This window comes from Carcharhinus amblyrhynchos, chromosome 8 (genome assembly GCF_965287045.1).
Source record: "Carcharhinus amblyrhynchos chromosome 8, sCarAmb.v2.hapA, whole genome shotgun sequence".
NCBI classification, from domain to species: domain Eukaryota; kingdom Metazoa; phylum Chordata; class Chondrichthyes; order Carcharhiniformes; family Carcharhinidae; genus Carcharhinus; species Carcharhinus amblyrhynchos.
Window position 1 is genome coordinate 100,851,096 of NC_137331.1, and position 17,467 is coordinate 100,868,562.

Genomic DNA, 17,467 nt, shown 5'->3' on the forward strand with positions numbered 1-17,467 from the left:
TTGTACTGGAAGCACTGGATAAATGTGGGGTAATTGTTGTAATATAGATGAGTGTGAAGCACAGGATGGCATGGTGACACAATGGTTAGCACTGCTACCTCACAGTGCCAGGGACCCGAGTTGAATTCTGGCGTAGGGTCACTGCCTGTGTGGAGTTTGCACATTCTCCCCATGTCTGTATGGGTTTCCTCCAGGTGCTCCAGTTTCCTCCCACAGTTCAAAGATGTGCGGGTTAGGTGGCCATGTTAAACTGTCCCTTAGTGTCAGAGGGACTGGCAGGGCAAATGCATGGGGTTACGGGAATATGGCCTTTTTGGGATTGTTGTCAATGCAGACTTGATGGGCCGAGTGGTCTCCTTCTGCATTGTAGGGATTCTATGAACTTATTTTGGGAGGAAATATGTGGACTCTAAGTGCATACTCAAAGATATTGAATGGAATCTTTCCATTCTCGTGGAGGGGTCGTTGGATGCTATAATACAATGCAATTTAGGAAGTTGCACTTTGAGTGGGCTTTCTCACCTCTGGGTGAATTTCCTATGGCTGAGTTGCCATGGGAATTGGCAGCTGGCTTCATTCAGAAAGACAGGCAGCCAATTAGGCTGGTTCAGGCTCCCTTAATGGGCCATTTCCAAAGCTGTTGCTAGTTTCCTGGAATTAGGCCAAAGCCCTGTTGAGTCCAAAGCCTGGCAGATACTTGGAGACAGCCTGTTGATGGCAGGCTGTAGAGCCTTTTTTTAGCTTCCACTCAGTTCCCTAATGAAAGGCTGTAAGGTTTAAAAGGTCATAGTCATGGGTTTCAATCAATATAGTTGTCCTCCACACTGATGACCCTCAGAACTCTGGGGCATCTTAATTTTTAAACTGTCAGTAAGCGTCTGAAAGTACCTCTGTTACGAATGATGGGTACATCTTTGTGTGTGGATGTGGGTGGAATCTGCCCTTCATCCTGATACTTGAAGATTCTGCCCAGTAAGAGCAAAGAATTCAATTATGTGATTCCTTAAAAGTGCAATTGAAGATAGAAAAAGCCATAAAAAGACCAAGGCCATTTTGATTTTCATAAATAGTGTGGAAGAAGGTTCAAGTGATGATAAATATGAATAAAAGTCACAGTTAAACTTCATATAAAAAAGGATGCTAAAGCTCTCGGGAACATTGGTCAGGATTGGAAAACTATATCTGGAAAGAGAATTTTGAGATACCAGGAAAGTTAAGAGATGATTTGTTAAAGGTTTTTAAAAGTGTGAATAGAAACATAGACGCATAATACAGGCCCTTTGGCCCACAAAGTTGTGCTGAACACGTCCCTACCTTAGAGATTACTAGGCTTACCTATAACCCTCTATCTTACTGAGTTCCATGTACTTATATAAAAGTGTCTTAAAAGGCCCTATTGAATCCGGTTCCACCACCATTGCTGGCAGCCCATTCCACGCATCCACCACTCTCTGAGTGAAAAACTTACAAAGAGCAAATAATAGCACAGCACAGGTAACAGGCCTGTTGGCCCCACAAGCCCGCACCGCCCATTTTACCCCTGATACCTCCCCTGTACCTACTCCCCAGCACCTTAAACCTGTGTCCTCTTGTGGCAACAATTTCAGCCCAGAAAAAGCCTCTGACTATCAATACCTCTCAACATCTCATACACCTCTAGCAGGTCACCCTTCATCCTTTGTCTCTCCAAGGAGAAAAGGCCGAGCTCCCTCAACCTATCCTCATAAGGCATGCTCCCCAATCCAGGCAACATCCTTGTGAATCTCCTCTGCACCCTTTCTATGGCTTCCACATCCTCCCTGTAATGAGGTAACCAGAACTAAGCACAGTACTCCAAGTGGAGTCTGACCAAGGTCCTATATAGTTGCAACATTATTTCTCGACTCCTAAACTCAATTCCTCGATTGATAAGAACATAAGAACATAAGAAATAGGATCAGGAATAGGCCATCTAGTCCTTCGAGCCTGCCCCGCCATTCAATAAGATCATGGCTGATCTGAAGTGGATCAGTTCCATTTTCCCGCTTTCTCCCCATAACCCTTAATTCCCCTGTCTATCAAAAACCTATCAACCCGTGACTTAAATATATTTAGTGAGGTAGCCTCCACCACTTCAACAGGCAGAGAATTCCAGACATTCACTACCCTTTCAGTAAAGAACTTCCTCCTCAACTCCGATCTAAACTGCACCCCTCTTATCTTGAGGCTGTGCCCTCTAGTCCTGCTATCCTTTCTAAGCTGGAAGAATCTCTCTACCTCTACCCTATTCATCCCTGATGAAGGCCAGTATACCATACGCCTTCTTAACCACAGCTTCAACCTGCGCAACAGCTTTGAGCGTCCTATGAACTCGGGCCCCAAGATCCTTCTGATCTTCCACACTGCCAAGAGTCCTACCGTTAATACTATATTCTGCCATCCTATTTGACCTGTCAAAATGAACAACTTCACACTTGTCTGGGTTGAACTCCATCTGCCTCTTCTCCGCCCAGTCTTGCATCCTATCAATGTTTCGCTGCAACTTCTGACATCCCTCCACACTATTCACAACACCTCCAATCTTTGTGTCATTAGCAAACTTAGCAACCCATCCCTCCACTTCCTCATCCAGGTCATTTATAAAGATCACAAAGAGTAAGGGTCGCAGAACAGATCCCTGGGGCACACCACTTGTGACTGACCTCCATGCAGAAAAAGACCCATCTACAACCACTCTTTGCCTTTTGTGGGCAAGCCGGTTCTGGATCAACAAAGCAATGTTCCCTTGGATTCCATGCCCCCTCACTTTCTCAATAAGCCATGCATGGGGCACCTTATCAAATGCCTTGCTGAAGTTTTGATAAAGTAAATATAGACCACTTTCTCTGGAGAGTTAATGATGAATCATAGAATCATAGAAACCCTACAATGCAGAAAGAAGCCATCCGGCCCATCAAGTCTGCACTGACTACAATCCCACCCAGGCCCTACCACCATATCCCTACACATTTACCCACTAATCCCCCAATTTACGCATCTCAGGACAGTAAGGGGCAATTTTTAGCATAGCCAATCAACCTAACCCAAACACCTTTGGACTGTGGGAGGAAACTGGAGCACCCAGAGGAAACCCACACAGACACAAGGAGAATGTACAAACTCCACACAGACAGTGACCCAAGCTGAGAACCGAACCCAGGTCCCTGAAGCTGTGAAGCTGCAGTGCTACCATGTGCTACCATGCTGTGAAAGATGGGTAATTAAATTTCTTCTCTAAAGGAGTGAAGAGAGGGGTTTGGAGAACTTTTTTAAATCATTCATGGAACACAGGCATCGCTGGCTGGCCAGCATTTATTGCCCATCCCTAGTTGCCCTTGAGAAGGTGGTGGTGAGCTGTCTTCTTGAATCGCTGAAGCCCATGTGTTGTGGGTTGACCCACAATGCCATTAGGGAAGGAATTCCAGGATTTTGACCCACTGACTGTGAAGGAACAACGATATATTTCCAAGTGAGAATGGTGAGTGGCTTGCAGGGGGAATTGCAGGTGGCGGTGTTCCCATGTGTCTGCTGCCCTTGTCCTTCTGGATGGAAGTGGTTGTGGGTTTAGAATGTGCTGTCTAAGGATCTTTGGTGAATTGCTGCAGTGCATCTTGTAGATAGTACACGCTGTCCTTATGTTGGCGGTTACTAGAGCATGGGAGTGATTATGGCAAAGCCTATTTAATCTTTAAGGGAAAATGAGATAAATATTTGAAGATACAGAATTGTGGAGAGAATACAAACCGGTGGGATTACTGTTTAATTGCTTTGGCGTAAAGCTGGCACAGACACAATGGCCAAATGGCCTCTTTCTGTGCTGCAATTTTCTTTCATTCCACACTGCCCTTCTGCTAACCTTGTACATTTCTTTGATAGCCTTATAAGATTACAGATTGAATTGCTTACATCTTATATCAAAGACAGTAATCATGCCCTTCAACTATTTGGCTGCTTCCAGCTTTTACCTTCTCAGTGGAGCTGAAGTCTCTTTATAGCTTTATCCCTCACGGCAATTACTTCACTGCAGTAGATTTTTTTTTTCAGCCAACCTGTGGTGTAGAATCTATCTATCTGCTCACATTTAAATCCCCAGTTGCTCCTAACTTGTACTTAGATATAATGCTTTTTCTTTTAAATAACAGTTTTCATCAACAGGTTGGCGGAGTTGCCATGGGCACATAAAATAGAATCTAGGTTTGCTGAAGTCTTTCATAACTTGTGCAGAAGTGCATTACTTCTAAGAAATCCTTCAAGGAAGACTTAGGATAAGTTGGAAACCATTGGCAATTGAGTAGAAATATCGGCAACCTAGGCTGAGAGAATTGATAAAGTGAGCTAAAACTGTACATAGCATTCTGCGATTTCACAGCAACTTGATTCTTTTTCTGGTATTCTATTTCTAGGCAAGAACACCGAAGACAGTTTTAGATTCCTCTGTTTATGAAGGTGGAAGTGGGGAATAGATGTTTATTTTTAAATTGAATTGACGAGTAGGTGATTGCTGACTTCAGCAACAATTGGGATTGCACAGTGCAATCTTCTGGAAGTGAAAGGAAATGATTTGGCAACTGACCAACTGCATGGCTATATTGAAATAAGAAAGAAAAACTCCTGACATTCAGTCAATGATGACAGTCAACATGTTGAGAAATGATATCCTCAGACCATTATGAGTGAGCTGAGAAATTAGCTGTTGAATTCCAGATAGATTCTATAGCCTCTCAGCTGTGTGTTTCCGGCTGGCGGGAGGTGGCACATTATTTGCTAGTGGCGGGATTCTCTGCTCCTGTGCTGTCGATGGGGATTCCCATTAATGTCACCCCATGCCAGCGGGAAACCCACGGGCAGGGGTGCGCTGCTGACACAACCAGAGAACCCTGCTGGTGTGAACGGTCAGAGAATTCCAGCCAGACTGCCAGGTTTATTAACGATGATGTGGAGATGCTGGGGTGTTGTGGTGGTCACAGTAAGAAGCCTCACAATACCAGGTTAAAGTCCAACAAGTTTACTTGGAATCATGAGCTTTTGGAGCGCTGTTGATTAAGGAGCAGTGTGGAGCAGACCTGATGAAGGAGCAGCGCTCCCAAAGCTTGTGATTGCCAATAAACCTGTTGGACCAGATTAAACGTCATTTATTTCAATGCAAGAGGCCTGATGGTCAAGGCAGATGAACTCAGGGCATGGATGGGTATGTGGGACTGGGATATTATAGCAATTACTGAAACATGTCCAAGGGAGGGACAGGCAGCTCAATGTTCCAGAGGACAGATGATATAGGAAAGATAGAACAGGAGGTAAGAGAGGAGGGGGAGTTGCACTTTTGATGAGGGGAAACGTCACGGCATTGTTGAGAGGGAATATATCTGAGGATTGGCCACTGAGTCTATATGGGTAGAACTGAGGAATAAGAAGGGGGAAAACTCTTTGATAGGGTTGCACTATAGGCCCTCAAATAGGTGGCAGGAAATTGAGAAGCAAATATGTAAGGAGATTATAAATAGCTCCAAGAAAAATAGGGTGATAATAGTCGGGGATTTTAACTTTCCTAACATTGACTGGGACAGCCATGGTATGAGAGGATTGGACGGAGAGAAATTTGTTGAGTGTATTTCTCATTCAATGTGTGGATGGCCTGACCAGAGAGAGGGCAAAACTTGACCTCCTCTTGGAAAATAAGGAAGGGCAGATGACTGGAGTATTTGTGAGGGATCACTTTGGGACCAGTGACCATAAGTCTATCAGTTTTAAGATAACTATGGAGAATGTTAGGTCAGGCCCAAAATTTAAAATTCTAAATTGGGGCAAGGCCAATTTTGATGGTATCAGGCAGGAACTTTCAACAGTTCATTGGAAGAGTCTGTGGGAAGGCAAAGGGAACTCTGGTAAGTAGGAGGCTTTCAAAAGTGTGTTAAACAGGGTTCAGGGTAAGCACATTCTTCTTCAAGTGAAGGGCAAGGCTGGCAGAACTAGGGAACCCTGGATGACTCGATATATTGAGGCCCTGGTCAAGAAGAAGAAGGAGGCACATGACATGCATAGGCAGCTGGGATCAAGTGAATCTCTTGAAGAGTATAGGGGGTGTAGGAGTAGAGTTAAGAGAGATATCAGGAGGGCAAAACAGGGACAGGAGATTTTGTTTTGGCAGATAAGGCAAAGGAGAATCTAAAGAGCTTCTACAAATACATAAAGGGCAAAAGAGTAACAAGGGAGAGAGTAGGGCCTGTTAAGGATCAACAAGGTCATCTATGTGCGGATCCACAAGAGATGGGTGAGATCCTAAATGAATATTTCTCATCAGTATTTACTGTTGAGAAAAGCATGGATGTTCGGGAACATGGGGAAATAAATAAATAATCTGACATATTACAGAGAAAGAGGTATTGGAAGTCTTAAAGCGAATCAAGGTAAATAAATCCCCATGACTTGATGAAGTGTATCCCAGGACTTTGTGGGAGGCTGGGGACAAAATTAGGGTCCCCTAGCAGAGATACTTGAATCATCGATAGTCACAGGTGAGGCACCTTGAAGATTGGAGGGTGGCAAATGTTGTGCCTTTGTTTAAAAAAGGCTGCAGGGAAAAGCCTGGGAACTATAGGCCAGTGAGCCTCACATCTATGATGGGTAAGTTGTTGGAAGGTATTTTGAGAGACAGGATCTATGGGCATGTAGAGACACAAGGACTGATTAGGGACAGTCAGCATGGCTTTATCCCAAAAATCATGTCTCACAAATTTGATTGGGTTTTCTGAAGGGGTAACCAAGAAGGTAGATGAGGGCAGTGCAGTTGAAGTTGTCTACATGGACTTTAGCAAGGCCTTTGACAAGGTACCGCATAGTTGGTTGTTGCATGAGGTTAAATCTCACAGGATCCAGGGTGAGGTATGTAAATGGATACAAAATTGACTTCTTGACAGAATACAGAGGGTGGTTGTAGAAGGTTGTTTTTCAAACCGGAGGCCTGTGACCAGTGGTGTGCCTCAGGGATCAGTGCTGGGTCCACTGTTATTTGTCATTTATATTAATGATTTGGATGAGAACATAGGAGGCATGGTTAGTAAGTTTGCAGATGACCCCAAGTTTGGTGGTATAGTGGACAGTGAAGAAAGTTATCTCTGATTGCAGCAGGATCTTGATCAATTGGGCTAGTGGGCTGACAAATGGCAGATGGAATTTAATTTAGATAAATGTAAGGTGATGCATTTTGATAAATTGAACCAGTGCAGGACTTACTCAGTTAATGATAGGGCATTGGGGAGAGTTACAGAACAAAGAGATCTAGGGGGACATGTTCATAGCTCCTTGAAAGTGGATTCACAGATGGACAGGGTGGTGAAGAAAGCATTCAACATGTTTGGTTTCATTGGCCATAACAATAAATGTAGGAGATGGGACGTCTTGTTGAAGCTGTACAAGACATTGGTAAAGCCACACTTGGCATACTGTGTACATTTCTGGTCACTCTATTATAGAAAGGATATTATTAAACTAGAAAGAGTGCAGAAAAGATTTACTAGGATGCTACCAGGACTTGATGGTTTAGTTATAAGGAGAGGCTGGGTAGACTGGGACATTTTCTCTGGAGCATAGAAGACCTCTTATAGAGGTCTTTAAAATAATGAGGGGCACAGATCAGCTAGGTAGTCAATACTTTTTCCCAAAGATAGGGGAGTCTAAAACTAGAGGGCATAGGTTTAAGGTGAGAGGGGAGAGATTCAAAAATGTCCACAGGGGCAATTTTTTTCACTCAGAGGGTGATGAATGTCTGGAACAAGCTGCCAGAATTAATAGTAGAGGTGGGTACAATTTTGTCTTTTAAAAAGCATTTGGATAGTTACATGGGTAAGATGGGTATAGAGGGTTATGGGCCAAATGCAATTGGGTTTAGTTTAGGGGCTTAGAAAAAAGGGTGACATAGACAAGTTGGGCTGAAGGGCCTGCTTCCATGCTATAAACCTCTATGACTCTATGACTTTAACCTGGGGTTGTGGGAAATCTTAATGTGCCCAGTTTTATTAACAACAAACTTAGATCATTTTCTTGTGAATATCATCTCAGTCCTAGAACATTGTGAGCGGCTCAAGGCAACTTGGTAAAAAATAAATAAATTTTATTGTTCCCTTTTATTGGATTTTATTTTATTGTCATGTTAAATTAATTGATGAATGAGTTTAGCTATAACTAACATTGCAGTACAGACAACACTAATTTATCAGATTGCTGCAAATTTGTTTCCCAAAAAGGAGTACTTACAACACATATTTGGTTAACAGGGTACATTTTCCACATTATTACAGCAGTGCAACACAAAGAACAAAGAAAAGAATATTATAGCACAGGAAAATGTTCTTTGGCCCTCCAAATTTGCCAATCACGATGCATGACTGAACTAAAACCCCCTACCCTTCCGGGGATCATCCATTTTTACTCCCACCCTATTTATGTATTTGTCAAGACGCCCCTTAAAAGTCACAGATACCCAGATACAGTGAAGAAATAGGGTAGAGAACCAGTGAATTATGTCTCTGCCATATTTCCAATTCTATCTCTGAGCTCGGAGCTTTAGAATTTGCACTTGCTGTGCAAGTGCTTTCTGTGGTGGATTTGAAAACACCTCAAAGATCGAAGGTGCATTAAGGTAGAATAATATTTCACTCAGAACAGGCCTCAGGGTTTCCTCGATGCCGTTCTGCAGAAGCAGCCTGAAGCTTCTCTCTAGTCAACTTGGCTCAATAATACTACTTCACATATCCGAGTTCAGAGCTTTGAGCATATAATCTCGGCCGACACATGGAGGTGTTATCAGAAGATAAAATAAATAAATAAAGTACAGTCATGCTGCACTTTTTTGCGACTACGGACATTTCTAAGCATGTCACAACCAATGACATTCTTTAGAAGTGTAGTTGTTATTGAAAGTGAGAAAACATGACAACCAATTTATGATGTAGAGATGCCGGCGTTGGACTCAGGTAAACACAGTAAGAGCAACCGATTTACACAGAGCAACCACCTACAAATAGCAGTATGACAATGACCAACTCGCCTGTCTCAGGCATTTGACAAGAGATAAATATTGGCTAGGATGTCACACAAAAAATGTCCTCTGATTTTCTTCAAGATAGTACTGTGGGACATTGTATGTCTCTCTGAGAGGGCAGTGCTTTAACATCTCACTTGAACGACAGCACCTCTAACAGTACAGCATTCCCTCAGTACTGTCTCAGTCCCTCGATTGCTAGCTGACATTTTGTGCTTAAGTCACGGGAATGCAACATGAACGCGCGACATTCTAATTCAGAGGTAAAGGTGCCATCACTGAGTCAGCTGACACCAAAGACGAAGTTGTTAGATCAGGGCCTTCCCTTCCCATTCAGGTAAATGCAAAAATATTCAATGGCCCTATTCAAAGACCGGCTCAGATCTCCGTGTGCTACTAACCTTTCTTCACCCCTCCATCCCACTCCCAACCCCCCAAAACAGATTGAATTGTCATTTGTCTCATTGTTGTGTGTGTAACCCTTGCGAGAAAATTGCTCTAAGTTTATGCTTGGCAGCCTACTGTAGCTTCCCAAACCAAGATAATGACTTACATATATACAGTACCTTTAACATGGTAAGATATCACACCAAGGAGTGTTACTCAGCAAAATTAGTCTCATAAGGGTGTATTGGTCCAGACTTTGTAAGGTCTTTAACAGTGTAAGGAAATCCTTACTAATCAAGAAATTGTACTGGGGAAATTTCTGGGCTTTAAACCCTACAAGTCCCCAGGGCCTGATGCTCTTCATCCAGAGTACTCAAGGAAGTGGCCCTAGAAATTGTGGACGCATTAGTGATCATTTTCCAGCATTCTATAGACTCTGGGAGAGTTCCAGTGGATGGGGGGTGGCAAATGTAACCCCACCTTTTAAAAAAGGGGGGAAAGAGAAAACAGGGAATTATGGACCAGTTAGCCTGACATGGATGGTGGGGAAAATGCTGGAGTCAATTATGAAGGATGTAATAACTGAGTATTTGGAAAGCAGTGACTGAGGATCGGTCCAAGCCAGCATGGATTCACTAAAGGGAAATTGTGCTTGACAAATCTTTTGGAATTTTTTGAGGATGTGGATAAGGATGAGTCAGTAGATGTTGTGTATCTGGACTTTCAAAAGGCTTTAGACAAGGTTCAACACAAGAAATTAGTGAGCAAAATTAAAGCTTATGGTTTTGAGGGAAATGTGGTGACATGGATAGAAAACTGGCTGGCAGACGGGAAGCAGAGTGGGAATGAATGGGTCCTTTTCCAAGTGGCAGGCAGTGACTAATGGCGTACCTCAGGGTTCAGTGCTGGAACCTCAGCTATTTGCAATATACATTAATGATTTGGATGAAGGAATTGAATGCAATATCTCCAAATTTGCAGACGGTACTAAGCTGGGCGGCAGTGTGTGTTGTGAGGAGGATGCTAAGAGGCTGCAGGGTGACATGCTAGACTGTTTCTCCCTCTCCGATTTAAGCTTTCACTGTTTGTTTCTCTCTCTATCCACCTTAAGCGCTCACTGGGGGTGGGATTTTCTGGCTAAGCTCGCCCCAAAGCCAGAAAATCATGCCTGAAGTCAACGGATATTTTATGATCTGTGTCCCGCCTGCTACAATGCCTGTAGTGGGCGGGATGGGAAAATTCCATCCTGGGTCTCCCTCTCTCAATTCACTTTAAGTGCTCTCTGAGTCTCCCCCTCTCTCTCCCTCTTGTTCCACTTTAAGATCTCACTAGGTTTTTCCCTCTCTCCCTCTGCTTTAATCTCTCACCGGGTCTAGTTAGATGGAATGGCTTGTTTCTATTCTGCAGATTCTATGTTATAGAATTGTACTGAGTCCTATTCTGTGAGTCCATTAATCACTTGATCTAATGGCAGTTAGCAGATCATGAAAGTCCGGAGACACAGATGCATGTCCCCACAGTGTGTGAATACAAAGCATGCTATCTAATTTGCCCCCTGCTGTCACCAGGACCTTGTCTGTGCCTGTGTGGATGCCATGATACTGACTGGCCCCTGGCTGTTTCTGAGATATGGGGCTAATGCACATTACAGTGAAGCTGCCACACACTCCATTGACTCCTGCAATGAAGAAAAATCTCCCATGGTGTTAATACAAATGAGGGCTATAGACTCTGCAGTCACAGCTGCCAGTCGCCACATATCCCCAGAGGTTGACCTCAAGTGTGATGTGGGTGTGATGTTTCCTTGAAGTGTCAACTTCCATTATTTGGGTTCCTCTGTCTATTCCCTGGCTTAAAGACATTCTTCAAGAATGACATAAAATCTTATGTGAGCTTTTCATGAACCTGCTGCCAGTCCACTCAGCTCTCCAAAGCGTTTTCTGTATACTTGCTGCTTCCAAGCCTGGTGCCGTATACCGTGAGGATCATGTCACGCCTGTAAAGCAGTTTGGGAAATTGATATTTTATCCAAACATGTTCAGGTTAGGTGGATTGGCCATGGTATATTGCCCCTTGGTGTCAGGAAGATTAGCAGAGTAATCTGCTAATGGGATTAGGGATAGGGCCTGAGTGGCTTTGTTGTTGGTGCAAGCTCAATGGACTGAATGGCCTCCTCCTGCACTGTAGGGATTCTATGATTATTTAGAAAAGAAAGATAGCAACATGGAATATTGACATTGTGCCTTCATTAAATGTACTCTGGAAAGAGTGGTGATTCCTTTTGTGAATTCAGCACAGACCAAATCATATACAATAACATACCTTTACTTAAAATGCAGATGTCTTTTCCAGGTGCTAATTATGTTCCTCCCATCATTTCAATGGAAGTGCTATTAAGTGACAGTGGCTTCTAAACCAGATGGTCCCATGAAGATAGCATTTGAAATGAACTCATTCAGTGAAATGGTTATAATTGCAATGCTGGTTTGATTTCAAATACTTGTGCATTGTATGTCAATAACATCAGCTTCAAGTTGTGGGGACAATGGAAGGTATGGATACAATCATCTCATGACTGAAACTGGCTGGAGAGGGAACTCATGTCTTATTAATCCACAAGACTAACCCAGAAAGGCAGACTAACACAAACCCCTCAGAGGGAAAGATCACCCAGCAAAAGGAAAGAACTCTGGCTCAAAAAGACCATCATCTCAGGCACTAGAAAAGGGCTAACTCATTTTATCTGCAACAGTACGTTGCTTCACCACAAGAACTCAGCCACAGGGGAATTTCATAGTAACTTCATTTCAGTGTTAATGTAAGCCTACTTGTGACACTAATAAATAAACTTAAAAATTTCAATCTGAAACAGCCAGAAACTTTATTTGATGATAAGACTATTTACAAGAAATACTAACTAGGAGGCTGGGTATACATCTCTGATTCCTACTATCATCCTACCATGCTGCAGACATGTCATGGAACAATGTCCATCCTGTTAAAGTGGTAGTAATTAACAACAATTTAAGATATCCTTAAAAGTGCACGTATTTATTTGCAAAATCCCATTTTTCTCATTTCCATTGACCGACTGCCCTGCCACCCCCAACCCTGGCCAGGGTCAAGAGTAGCACCCAACTACTCTTGACCCTCCCCACTTTCCCCCCAATCTAATCTGATCTGACCTCACCATCCAACTGCCCCCGTGTCTCCTGACCTGACCTAACTAGCCCATACCCCCTAACTCCAAACACTGACCATGTCCCACCACTCAACCTGCCACCCCACCCACCTCACCCAACCGTCTACCTCCAAAACCACCTGCTCCCCCACCATCTCACTCACCTTTTTTTATTTATTTGTGGAACTTGGGCGTCGCTGGCTGCCCAGCATTTATTGCCCATCCCTAGTTGTCCTTCAGCTGAGTGGCTTGCCAGGCCAAGGGCATTTAAGAGTCAATCACATTGCTGTGGCTCTGGAGTTACATCTAGGCCAGACCAAGTAAAGACATAAGATTTCCTTCCTGATGGATATTAGTGATCCAGATGGGTTTTTCTGACAATTGATAATGGTTTTATGGTCATCAGTAGATTCTTAATTCCAGATATTTTTTAGTGAATTCAAATTTTACCACCTGCCGTAGCAGGATTTGAACCCTGGTCCCCTGAACATTAGCTGAGTTTCTGAATTAGTAATCTAGTGATAATACCACCAGGCCATTGCCTCCCCTGCCATTCTATTCCATTCCCCACTTGGCACGCTATCTCCTACCACTCTACCATCCCACTGACACACTTACTTCACCCTACCCCCACAAGCCTTTCATCACCCCCCATACCCACTTACCCCACTCACCCAACCGCCTTATACACTTACATTCTCTGCTTAAGTTTTTGAAGAAGCTTTGGGATATTTAAACTCTTATATTATGATCCCTGGCCAGATCCAGTTAGCGATCTCTAAACTTTTGTTTAAGGCAGTTAGTGTTTACAGATGACACAAAGCTGGGTGGAAGTTTGAGATGTGAGGAGGACGCAGAGGCGCTTCAGTGTGATTTAACTGAGAGAGTAGGCAAATGCATGGCAGATACTGTATAGTGTGGATAAATGTGAGGAATGGCTATAAATTAAGTGAGGGAAAGGTGTAAGGAGGCCTGGATGTCCTCCAGTCACTAAAAGGAAGCATGCAAGTGCAGCAGGTGGTGAAGAAGGCAAATTGTATGTTGGCTTTCATAGGGGCAGGATTCAAGTACAGGAGCAGGAATGTCTTGCTGCAGTTAAACAGGGGCTTGGTGAGGCCACACTTGGAACATTATGTGTAGTTTTGATGTCCTTTTCTGAGGAAGAATGTTTTTTGTATAGAGGGAGTGCAGCAAAGGTTTTCCAGACACATTCCTGGGATGGTGGGACTGAGATATGAGAAGAGGTTGAGTTGGTTAGGATTATATTCACTTGCATTCAGAAAAATGAGGAGGAATTTCAGAGAAACCCATAAAATTCTAACAAGGCCATACAGAATAGATGCAGGAAGGATGTGCCTAATGGTGAAGGTGTCCAAACCAGGATTTATAATCTAAGGATACAGGATAAATCTTTTAAGACTGAAATGAAGAGAAATTTTTTCACCTAGGGAGTGGTCAGCCTGTGGAATTTGCTACCGTAGAAAGCAGCTGAGGTCAAAACATTGCATGTTTTCAAGAAGGATTTAGATATGGAGCTAAAGGGATCAAAGGATATGGGGGAAGGTGGGATCAGGCTATTGAGTTGAGTGATCAACCATGATCATAATGAATGGCAGAGCAGCCCTGAAGGGCCAAATAGTCTCCTCCTGCTCTATTATCGATGTTATGTTTCCATGTTTCTATTTATGATGCTAACTAAGTGAATAAAATCACAAATTTCACATGTTTTGAACAAACCTAAATAAACTTGAGAAAGATAAAACAATTTATATGGTAAGTCTCATACTCTAACATTTATGGTAAGTATGACGTGCATGTGAATTAACAGGGGAATTGTGGTCAGACACACCACGCTACACAATAAATGACAGATGTGATCAAAAGTATAATCCGTGGATTTTCAACAAGATACCCAGATGTTAGTCTCACTGAAGATTTCATAAAAACTTTGGGGAGGACTTTGCAGCCACACTTGCCCCAATGCCGGATAATCCCGCCCAAAGTCAACGGACCTTTGCATGGTCTGTGTCTCCCCGTTACAATTCTTGTGGCAGGCAGGAGGGGAAAATACACCCTTTTTCTTTCTTACGATGATTTCCAATCTCCACCTTTGAAAATTCTGCCTTGGAATACTCTCCAAAGGTTGGTCCCATTCGGATGGTATTAACAATGATACATTTGTGTCAAATCTCACAGGATTTAAATTTTGCCTTCCAAAATTCCTTCTCCCTGGATTTTGGGGTACACTCAAACACTATTTCATAAGGACACTTTCAGACTTATGACCATATCAAGCAGAACATCACTGTTCCAAAGAGGTACCTTTCATAGAATCCTACAGTTCAGAAGGAGGCCATTCAGCCCATGAAGTCTGCATCAAACATAATCCCACGTACTTATCCTAGCTAGTCTCCCTGACACTAAGGGGCATGACCAATCCACCTAGCCCACACATCTTTGGACTGGGAGGAAACTGGAATACCAGAAGGAAAGTCATGCAGACACAGGGAGAATGTGCAAACACAACACAGCAGTGACCCAAGCTGGGGATAGAAACCAGCTCCTTGGTGCTGTGAGGCAGCAGTGCTAACAACTGTGCCACCGTGCTGCTTTTACCCCAGTGGCTTCACAGCACAAGGTCAGGCTGCTAATTGTAATTCTTTCTTTAATCCTGATCCCATTTCTTTGCTCCCTTCAACCTACTTAACAGAATTTATTCCTGTCTCTGTGCTTGTGACACTTCTGGCTGGTAGACTACCTCAAAAATAGCTGTGCATTGACCTTTGAATTGATTTGGGGACCTATTAAAATACTACCAGAGGGTCCCTAAGTAGAAACCAATCTAACAAGCATTCGAACATCCTGCGCTTTAAATGTTAAAACTTCTGCCAATTTTTAACTTAGCACCCAGGGTCACAAAGATCAGTAGATGACATGGCACATTTCCCCTTTGAAGGAATAAATCTTCACTACTGTACAAGTTTTTTAATTATGACTTTACAATTTCTTTGCAAGAACTACTTACAATCTTAACTTTTAACAAATAGTTTATTACATGCTACACAGAAAAACTTTTGTTGCACAACCTCATTTTATATTATAAACGTACAAAGCTTTAACCAAAACAAGAGTCAATGCATGTAACAAGTAGGATTAGCAAGACTTAAACATCTCAGAATTATCATAACTTGACGCATGTTTTTCTTCTGCCTCCTAATCTCAGCCTTTAAGTTGGCAAAGAATGTTTTATTTAAGTGCACAGCCTAATTGTTATCTTTTTTGTTAGCTGTAGGCATAATGCTACCTCTAAGCTCATTATTCTTTTCACAATGAAGTTCCAACATTTCATCAGTCTAGGTTTTTATTTCAACCTTCAACCAACTGTTCTGATCCGCCAGTAATTCCTTTTCCTATTCAAGGCAATACTTCATAGAGACTCCTGATGTTTGAAGTTCATCAAGTTTCAACTGATGACCTACCTTTCTTGAATTTACATCAACGAGTTTATAATTTAGACATTTCAAATGTTTTTCTTTCTGTGGCTGACACCTCTTCTCACCAGTTCTTCTTTTCTTGCTGGCAAATCTATCTCTCATGTGGGAGAGTTAGTGTGGCACAGTGGCACGGTGGCACAGTGGTTAGTACCTCATAGCCCCAGGGACCCGAGTTCACCTATTCCGACTTTGGGTCACTGTCTGTGCGGAGTTTGCACATTCTCCCTGTGTCCGCGTGGATTTCCTTCAGTTGCTCCAGTTTCCTCTCACACTGAGAGATGTGTGGGTTAGGTTAATTGGACATGTTGAATTGCCTCTTAGTTTCAGGGGCTTATCAGGGTAAATATATGGGGTTAAGGGGATAAGGCCTGGGTGGAATTGCTGTTGGTGCAGGCTTAATGGGCTGAATGGCCTCCTTCTGCACTGTAGATATTCTATGATTCTATCCTATTTATAATTCTCTATACAGATCAGTTTTCCCTTCAATTGCTCATAATCAACACTAAGCCTCTTATAGTTGGCCACAGTAATTTTTAGGATTTTGGTAGGATTAGCATGATAAGTGCCTGCTTGCAATACAGTTGTCACAAATTTACCATCTCAGCTACTCAAATCATTATCCAAAAATCCCTTCCATCAGTAAACCAGAAACAATTCCCACTGTAACAATTCAGTTTACAAAGTCATTTCATTAATTGATGCAAAGGAACATGTTTAGAAGTTTCAGGAAGATCTTTTATTATACCTTTTCTTTCATCAAACTACCTGGAATGCAAATTGTGTCATCAGTACCCATCAATAAATATATAATCTGTCCCAATAGCCTCTAAAATATTAATTTGTTTACCTGTTTTATGGGTGGAGTAAGGGAAAACTTCTCCCTTTGAGACAATGTAACACAGTGGCTGGCACCAATGCCTCACAGCGTCAGGGACCTGGGTTCAGTCTCCAGCTTGGGTCATTGTTTGTGCAGAGTCTGCACATTTCCCCAGTGTTTCTTCCAGGTGCTCTGGTTTCCTCCCACAGTCCGAAAGACACGCTGCTTAGGTACAATGGCCGTGCTAAATTCCCCTTCAGTGTACCCGAACAGACGCAGGAGTGTTGCAACTAGGTGATCTTCACAGTTAATTCATTGCAAAGTTAATGTAAGCCTACTTGTGACACTACTAAACTTAAAGCCTCCAAAATCTTCAGTAGCCTGACTTCTGTTAGCCATAGTTAAGGAAGAATCACTTTGACTGTTCTTAGTAATATCCTCCTTTCTAGTAGGTTTTAAGGGAACTCATCCTTTTTTTGCTGTTACAGCCATTTCTGTAGATTCCTTAAGTGTTCCTCCTATTGCCAACGAGA